The sequence below is a fragment of the Leptonotus elevatus genome, chromosome 10, assembly GCF_054856555.1.
Source record: "Leptonotus elevatus isolate MCC_2025b chromosome 10, RoL_Lele_1.0, whole genome shotgun sequence".
NCBI classification, from domain to species: domain Eukaryota; kingdom Metazoa; phylum Chordata; class Actinopteri; order Syngnathiformes; family Syngnathidae; genus Leptonotus; species Leptonotus elevatus.
In genome coordinates, this window is record NC_141248.1 from 9,255,950 (window position 1) to 9,265,160 (window position 9,211).

General features: G+C 37.8%; 1 protein-coding gene across 1 annotated transcript in view; it reads right to left on the minus strand.

Annotated features, from left to right (window-relative positions):
* LOC147166957 (contactin-3-like) overlaps window positions 1–5,989 on the minus strand; it is a 57,535-nt gene extending 51,546 nt beyond the window's left edge. The window contains exon 1 of the mRNA XM_086087012.1: window positions 5,543–5,989. The gene's annotated coding sequence lies outside the window, so the exon portion shown is untranslated. The remainder of the gene's footprint in view (window positions 1–5,542) is intronic.
* Window positions 5,990–9,211: the final 3,222 nt, after the last annotated feature.

The following is a 9,211-nucleotide window of genomic DNA, read 5'->3' on the forward strand; positions in this document are numbered from 1 at the left end:
ATTGTAAGGGCCAGCCTGTGTACAAATGTGCAAAGTGCAACGATAATTTTTGCCTTAAAAAAACAACAAATGCTTTTGTAAATTCCACAAATGAGCTCAGTCAAACTGAGTGGGAGTAAAGGTATAGCAGTTATAAGAGTTGTAACTCCTGAAATTAACTTTGTTACATCAATAAAATAATCTCCATACCTGAGATGGGAACATTCACGATCACGTGATTTATCAAGATGAAATTCATTTGTCATTTAGCACCGTAGTTGTGATAGTGTTAACACTTTTATCAAGCAACATATTGATAAAAACAAGTTTAAAGTACCGGCATTTCAGTGGGTGTAAAGAAAGACGTCATGACGCAGTTACGTCAAGACAGAGCATGCGCGTTGCCGCACGTAGACTCGCCATTCCGATTGAAGTGTAAACATGACGCTCGTTCGGATTGACGAAAGGAATATACCACCCCTGTGATTCCGAATGAAGTTCCGTTCGGATTCAGCCTTTTCATTCCGATTGGCCGTTTGGATTCATTCTAAACAGAATACATGGCTCCAGTTAAACCAGGCTAATACACACAAACTGACGAGACAATGAGAGACACACACATGGCCGAGGGAGCTTGATTAGATGAGACAAGGGACGGGGTTGACAAGCACAGGTGGACACAATAAAACTTAATGAGACAGACAATAGACAACAGGGACACAAGGAAAACATGACAGCTAAAATCGAACTAAAACCAAATCAACAAAACACAGATAATGACAATATTCTATTAAGTGTAAAATTGATCAAGCATTTTTGTTGTTGTTGTTGTTGTTGTTATTGTTGAGGCATCCAACTAAAAATGTGTAAGCTGACATGTTAATGTAATACAAAAACACTTTACAAACTTTAGAATGTTTATATATTTTTTTAAACAGTATTTTTCAAAATTAAGGATAACAATAATTTTAAGCATTAACAGATACTTCGTTATTAAAGAGCTTCCTGTTGCGACTGTGTTTTGGGTTTGGGTTGTATTATGTTGTCCCTTATGATGAGAAGTAGGCCTATTTGTCAGTCTAATTTTGCCTAATTGTTATTTTGTAGTTTTGTCCCATAATTATAATGTTTGATTTAGCCACTCATTGTTTGTCTAGTCTTAGTCAAATGCCATGCAGTTGCTATGGCCCCATATTAGTCTCTCTTATGTGAGGAATAAGCGGTTGAGAAAATGGATGGATGGATTTTATTTAGTCACTATTTGACCTTTATTGCCTTTATTCTGTCATATATAATTTTGCATTGCACTAGCAAGATTTAAACATTGACACTTCTGACAGTACGCCAAGGTCTCTAAGCCGAGGTTCCTTCAGCATGTCAAGGTTTCCTTTCCCGATTCTCTCATGCAAGCGTTTCTGCCATGTGTTAAAGGTTGCGTCCATGCATACTGCCCTGCTCTCACAATCAAGGTTTCTCAGTTAAGCTTCTGAATCAAGTCCTCCTGCTCTGTTGTTACTTTGCTTTTTTTGTATAAAAAGTAGGGGTGTTAAAAAAAAATGTTATTAGGCAATATATCGCGATATTACAGCGTGCAATTCTCGTATCGATTCAATAGGCAAGTGAATTGATGAAATATTCAACAAAATGTCTTACTTAAAGTTAGGATTCACACTTTAAGCATTGAAGAAAGAATGTTCTAATGGAACATTAAGCTTTAATAATTTTATTTCAATGCTGTTCATACATGAAACAGATTGCAACTTTTTTCTTAAATTCAATGGCTCACAGTTATAAGCTAGACGTACATTTTCATACAAATCTTACACTGTATATGTACAAGTTTACTGATGAGTATTTTCTAAATGTAAGTTTAAAAAATCAATAGTCAATTTATAGATTTGTATCGGGATAAATCGGCATCACATGGACTCGTCACCTATGAATAGTGATAGACTGAATTGCTAGATACTAGGCAATTCACACCTAATAAAAAGACTCTTTGTTTCCCAACTCCCGTGTTTTGTCTGTGTTGCACCTCCGTTACTAACAATTTAAATTTTATGTTAAAAACTGTAAAATATTTTATGTTTTGTATTTTCTTAAGAAGACAAATGTGGATAAAATGACTGCCAAAACTGTGCACTCATAAAGAACTGCATTAGAGCACACATCGGGCGGGTGGGCAGAAGGGGAAAATAAACAATTCAACTTATATTTCTCTAAATCAATTTGTGTCTTGACATATTAATCATGGAATAGAGGTGTTAGCATTTTCTCTTGGCTTTCAAATATACAAGCACAAAATTGCTGTGCAGAATGTAATGAGTTACCTTTGCAGAAGTCCCACTTTGTGTCTTTGGCTAGAAAACATCTCATACTAAACAAGATGATTAGATTGATTAGTGGGGCTGTTGTTGTTAGTCTGCAGTTGATTGACAGCTGCTTACTGGCATTTTCTGAACCCTTGAGGGTAGCATCGTAGCAAATTAATGTAATAATGGTGTCGGGAAAGGATCGTGTTTCTATTATAGGGCAAGCAATAATGACTCACAAACGGTTGAATGCATTCACCACATCGTTTGACTTATTTTCCAATTAATTATTGTCTTTCAAAGCATGCAGCCATCTCTGTGAAATCACCTGGAAGACAAGCATCCACCACTAAGGGATGCGATGCACAGCTGCTTTGCTTATGAATGAAGATTCACAGTCAATCGTGCACTGATGCATTCTCATTTACTATGACTGAAGATCTGCGCAGCAACCCATTTCACATAATCCAGAGAGGACTGAAAAATAGCTCAAGTGATTAACAAATAAAGACAGGGTTTAATGTTTGTATTTCACCACGCAGAAAGCTTGATGAAAAGAAAAGTCAAGAAGTAATTGTTGGATATTGATCGTGCCGTGCTGGTGCCTTCTCCCTGGTCCAGTGAATTCAGATTTTTATGACTATTACGCATCTCAAACAGAAAATTATTTTATTTAATTGCCCCTACCCCCACCGCGATTTTAAAAGCTCAAATATTAACAACCGTGGAAAATTGGTTAAATGCACATTCTTAGTGAATTCATTTCCAGCATAGGGTGGTTAAAAGTTTAAACGGCATGACACATTAGCAAGTACATGATAAGCACTACTGCTGTACAAAAAACATTTTTCATCCCGCAGGAAAGAGACAATACAATAATACATTTTAACTAGTTTTGTGAGAAAAGAGGTATAATTATTGAGGTAAAAGGCAGAAAAATACATAAAGTTTGGGATGGTCGACACCACTTTTTTTCCAGATCGATCCTAGTACGAGTACTCAAATCTTGAGCGGTCACCGATGGATACCAAATATTGATACCACTAGTACATAAAATGTTCCCCCAAAAAACAATGACAGATAATTATAATGAAAGACCTATATATTCCTCTATAGTCTTTTCCCCTAAAAGTTGCATGAAATTGATATTTTCTTTTCTTCAAATTTCTAGTTCTGTAGTTAAATTAAGAGTAATCATGAAAATTAATTTTTAGAAATGTGGGGTTTCAGAATAGTGTGAAATCACAACACAAATTTATGCACTGTATTTTATGACATAGCAGAGTAATTAAAACTATTCCAATGTACTTCAGACTTTGAATTCTTCTTAGACCTATTTAACTTAGTTGCACTTTATTTTATTTTTAATGTTCCGGACAGAGTTGACATAAATCAAATTCTAAAATGAAATGTTTAAATACCTAAGACAATTAAATGTTTTAATCAGATTAATCACATCTTAGAATTTTGATTAATCAAAATTAATCGCTTAATTAAAAAGTATTTTTTATCAACATTGTATGTGTTTTTTTTCTTTTTACATTTAATGTTATGAGGACGTCTTCAAAAAATTGTATCCACTGCGAATGCTCATCCTCCTCTTTTTCTAATCAGTTAATTACTTGCATAATTTAAAATGGGAAAAAAAATGACCCCAATAGTTTGACATGAACAAATATTCTGAATGTCATACACAAACATTTATTAAATGCTTTACTTTAATGCATGCTATACCTTTAACTTAAACATCAAGCTAAAGGATCATCTGCGGTCAAAATTAATGAAATCTGCATTAATACATGACTAATGTGATAATTTTTTGTGATTAATTAGTTAACACTTTAACTTTGACGTCTCTAATATATATATATATATATATATATATTGTGCATTTCCATGTGCAATTCACTGATTCGCTGTGACTCCCTCCTGTGTTGAGTGTGGCTGCAACTCTCAGCTGCTGCTTGACACCCAGAATGGGAGTGAGCACACTTAAAAGAGAGAGAAGCGGTGATCCATTTCTCAACCCCATCATCAGCCAGGCACATCCCCAGACCTTCATCTAAGACTCTGCCACAAATACATGACTGGAGGTCAAGGAAGAGGAGCAAGAAACATACTTTAACACCTTTACGCCCACTGTCTTTTTCATACCATGTTACAGTTTTAAAACAAAGTCAGAAAGAACTGGCTGCAAGAGTGCTGTCAGGGATTTGTACCTCAATACTTGCTGTAAATTGAAAATATAATTTTCTCGAGCCCCTGACAGTCACGGGCCCTTAGAATCATCATCACTTTTCCGCCCATCACAGCGTTTGTGACTGGCTGCAATTTATGTTTGCCATTCACATTCTGCCAACGAGTTTGGAAAGCAAATGATGCTATAAAAAGTCATTCCTGCAGTGCCACGCAGGATTTTGCTAGGCTATAGGATAATTCGCTGCGTGGCTTCGAAGACATGTTTCACCACTCTATTAGCTGCTGCTTGATATTCTCAAATTATGTGCAAAGGACTATAAATAAACATGACTGTCAAGAAGAAGGATTATAATTCCATTTGAATAATGGGATGTTTTGAATGTCTGTGGCGGCAGTCTGAAGTTAAAAAACAAAGTTTTGCACACTAGCATGGGTAAATGTTTAGATTTAGTGATACCTCAGGAGCAACTGAACTGAATTAGTTGACGAAAGAAAGAAAGAAAGAAAGAAAGAAAGAAAGAAAGAAAGAAAGAAAGAAAGAAAGAAAGAAAGAAAGAAAGAAAGAAAGAAAGAAAGAAAGACACATACATTATTAAAAGTATGTAGTAGGCTAACAATCTAACAATACAATTTAGGTTATATCTCACTGTATCTAAAAACAAATAAAGTTGTCGGCTTTCTTTTGGCCCTCCTGCTCTTGTCTGCGTGACTGAGCAGCGTGTTACCATATGGAATCAGTGCTGGGTGAAGGAAATGAGCCTCATCCATTTAAATCCCAGTTGGACCATCCAAACCATTTGAGACTTGTCTAGAAACGCAATCATCAGCATCCTGCATGAGTGGCCACTATCAACATGCACACCCTGAATCGATGCCCCTTCCGAACGTTTCATTAAGATATCCGCAGAAGACATTTATTTCCCACCCTTGATCATATTAGGTTAAATTACCTGTGATTTCATTTCAATACAAATAGCATGTCAACTTGTTTTTTTTTTTTTTTCCAAAAACGTGTTAATGCATCAAATGAAAGCCGGCGAATCTATACTTACTTCTCTTATGCAATTTCTTCCTCTTTATGAAACTGCTTTGATTGTAATTCCAATGTCCGCTAGTGTGATGCAAACATTGTTCGCAGAAGCGTTCGTGTGTCTGGAAACCCGAAGACGTTATTCCGTGCGCTCTTTACTTTATCCTGTTCCCTCTTGGTGCGCGTCCACCTCCACAAATTCCGCCACGCTGTGATTTCACAGCCGGTGGGAGATAGGCGCAGTTTAGCGTAACGTTCCTCGATCCTCTCCTCCAATTGCCACTCCACGAGATGCGGCCGACAAACAGGGAGGGCGGCGGTGCCACTGAGCGGCGATTCTCGATGTGCGCATCCCACAGAGGGATCTGCTCTCTTTGTGCGCGGCGCACAAACATGCGCCCACTGCACTGGTGACGCGTGGAAAAGCGCTGCTGTGTGTGTGCTGCGGCACCGTAATGCGCCACCAGCACCTGCCTCTGCTCACGCTCGCTGCGTGGAAGTCTGTGAAATTTGAGGACTTTGCTCAAAAACGAGTCAAACGAAAGTGCCACAAAAAAAAAAGGCATTAGTTCGCTTTTATTTCATGGGAGAAATATAGGCTACGAAGATGCTCACCAGTCTGATCTTCTTTTATGACTACATACACCAACTTGTGGATTCCTCCATGCCCAAGTTTTAAGCAAAAGCTCTCTTTTTTACGACCAGGCAACATTAATTGGTCCCATGCACACCTTGTGCCACTGCTGTTCAATGCTCTACCGAACATAATTTAAATACGAAGGTCAAATGCATGAAAAGCTAATTAAAATGTGTTGATGACATTAATAGGGTCTTAAATTAAGTGTAAATATTTTCTACTGAGAGCTGGTGAGCAGCTTTTATTCTAGTGTGAGAATGGGACTAGACAGAAACTTAATTCACTCCCATTGTGTCACCTAATTTCAGTTTAATTGTTTTCATGATGCAAGCAACTGAAATGGTCCTTTGAAAGCTTCGTTTTGTTGCTCCGTGCTGGGTTTCAAAACAGCAGTTCTTCGAATGTGCACCCCTCGACACCATTAAGTACTTACTGAGCCTCAGCTAAGTCTTGCTCATTAAAATGCAATGCCAGTCTCTTGTGTACAAACACGTTCACACATAAAATGAATATCGAACACAAGCCATTCATGTTGACACTGCAATGGTCAAGTTCAAATTTGATCAAATTTCAAGTTGTTCCCATTGTCCAAATGCTGATAGAAATAACTGTTCTAGTTCAAGATGCACATGCTAATTTTCTGGTTTTAAGTGAGTGAAACAAAGCTGCCTGCCAACCATCGCCCATGCATGCCATAATACTACAGTACAGTACACATTTATTGTGTTTTACAACAATATTTAACCAGATTTACAATTTGGGTACCAGTGGTTGAAGCTTTTGGCGTGCTCCTAGAAATGTCCATTCAAGTAAATGAGAGTGAGCCCCGTCTTTCAATATTTTCTCACCTTACTCTTTACTGTGCACCATATCCATCAACGAACACACAGGTTTCAACATGCAGAAAGAGGACATGGACTACATTAAAGACAAAAACGGGGATATATTGAGAACGGGGATATAGTTAGGGGGCGGCTGTGTCTCGCTCACTTAAACCCGGAAATTGTATATTTTTTGTTCTGTGCATTTAAAGGGCTATAATTTGCGACGTTGCCACATCATGCAACTGAAGTCGAATTGCAGCAAAACCAGTGGATGGCACTCGACCACTGGACAAATGTTGTGGCAGAGCAGTGCACATTGCGAGTGCAATCCCGCCCACCCCAATTGATTGGTGCCTGTCGTAATGGAATATCAAGAGAAGCCAGACCAGGCCAAGCGAGGTTGGAGCAAAGCGAGGTCAGGTTGTTCTGTAAGTTGAAACGCGTCTTTAGTGGGACGTATAAACAAAAATGACTCTGGGTATTCTATTTTTGTTTTTTTGCCCGCCATTTGTTCCAAATTTTCTTTTTCTTTATTCGTCTTTTTTGTAACTTTGACTCAATTTCCATGCTGAGTGTCTCTCCGCTGCTCTGGTCTTTCTCTGTACGGTCTGCTGCACAGTGAGCAATTCTCGCCTGAGATGCAGACTTGACTGACTGTCACATGGGATGACTTAACTCACATCTAATTGGTCTGTACCTTTCGTCAGTACCGTAAATCCAGTAATGATGTGCAGCTTAAAATATAATCACCCCGTTTGTCTTGAATGAGAGTTATTATTTTCTGGCTGTAGATGTGGGGCCGAATATAAAACTGGGACGGCGTTACCTACCACTCACAAAATACATTCACATTTGGTGCGCTGGCGAGTATTAGCGTCAGGCGCTGCAGACATACTCCTGAACAATCCCCCACATACAATTTGTTACGCCCGTGCCACAAGCCTCCTTCCAACCCTTTTGCCATGTAGGCCTACAAGACATGACGTAAGAACCCACCCCCATCGCCACAATCGCCGATTAGCCCGGGAATCATCATTTGCATGTGATGCATTCAAACACCATTAAGCTAATATGAAAACATATGTGCACATTTCTAAATGTGCCCAAATCAACCTCTGAAAATACAAAAAATTATTGCACCAATAATTTGTATTTTTTGGACATAAAATGAAAGAATGAATGACGTTATCGTCATATTCCTCTCCGCTCAGTACAGCTTAATGGCGCTTAATCAGGAAAACGCTTTTGTCCATAAACTGTTTTCTTACAGTCCCGCTTTTAAACCTCTTTGTCTAAGCTCGCTTTCTGACAATTTCATCTTTCTCTCAACTGCTATTATTTTGCCATTGTCTTCTTGGAGCACATACAGCATTGGCATGTGTGGTAAATCAGGCGCAAACTGCACTCAACTCTCAAACTTTGCAGGTCTGTTTGTGCCGGTATATAATTAGAGCAATATCCGTTGTGAACAGGACATTAAGAAGGAGCGAACTGCTGGTGCAAATGAAGAGCAATTTATGGCGACCTGTATGTCACACAGAGACAGCGACCCGACTGCACTAGTTTTCTTCTTTTTTTTCCTTTTTTTTCTTCTTTTTTTTAAAGAGCTCAGTATTGTTCATTCGGAAATGTCATCATCATTGCTCTTTATTTTTTTATTTTTTTTATTTTATTTTTTATTTTATTTTTTTTGCACTAGTTTTCTAATGTGTTACTGTATATTATTTAGTAGTCTAAATAAAGTTATTATTTTAGGCTTAAATGTGTTACTTAGTGAGAAAACAAAGTTGGTAAATTGTGCTGTAGAATATTTATATTTAAGAAAGATAATGACAGACAATCACCACTAGGTGATGATGCATTAACACGTTTTGGAAAAAAAAATCCAAGTTGACATGCTATTTGTATTCAAATGAAATCACAGGTAATTTAACCTAATATGATCAAGGGTGGGAAATGTTCAATGACCACTGTACTTGTCATGACAAAACAGCGAATAAAACTCAGACTATTTAATGTGACAGTATTTAAGTAGTGAAAGAATTTTATTTCCTTTGTCGTATATATTTTTCAAGTAACAAATTTTATCTCAGAGTCCTCACTGGTGTGGCGCTCACGGGACAATGAGAAACAGTGAACAATTGTATTATTGTATGCAGACACTTACCCACTTTCAACTCACAGAATGCAGGCAAGTCATTCTTCCCTTTGTCATGCACAATCACGGTGT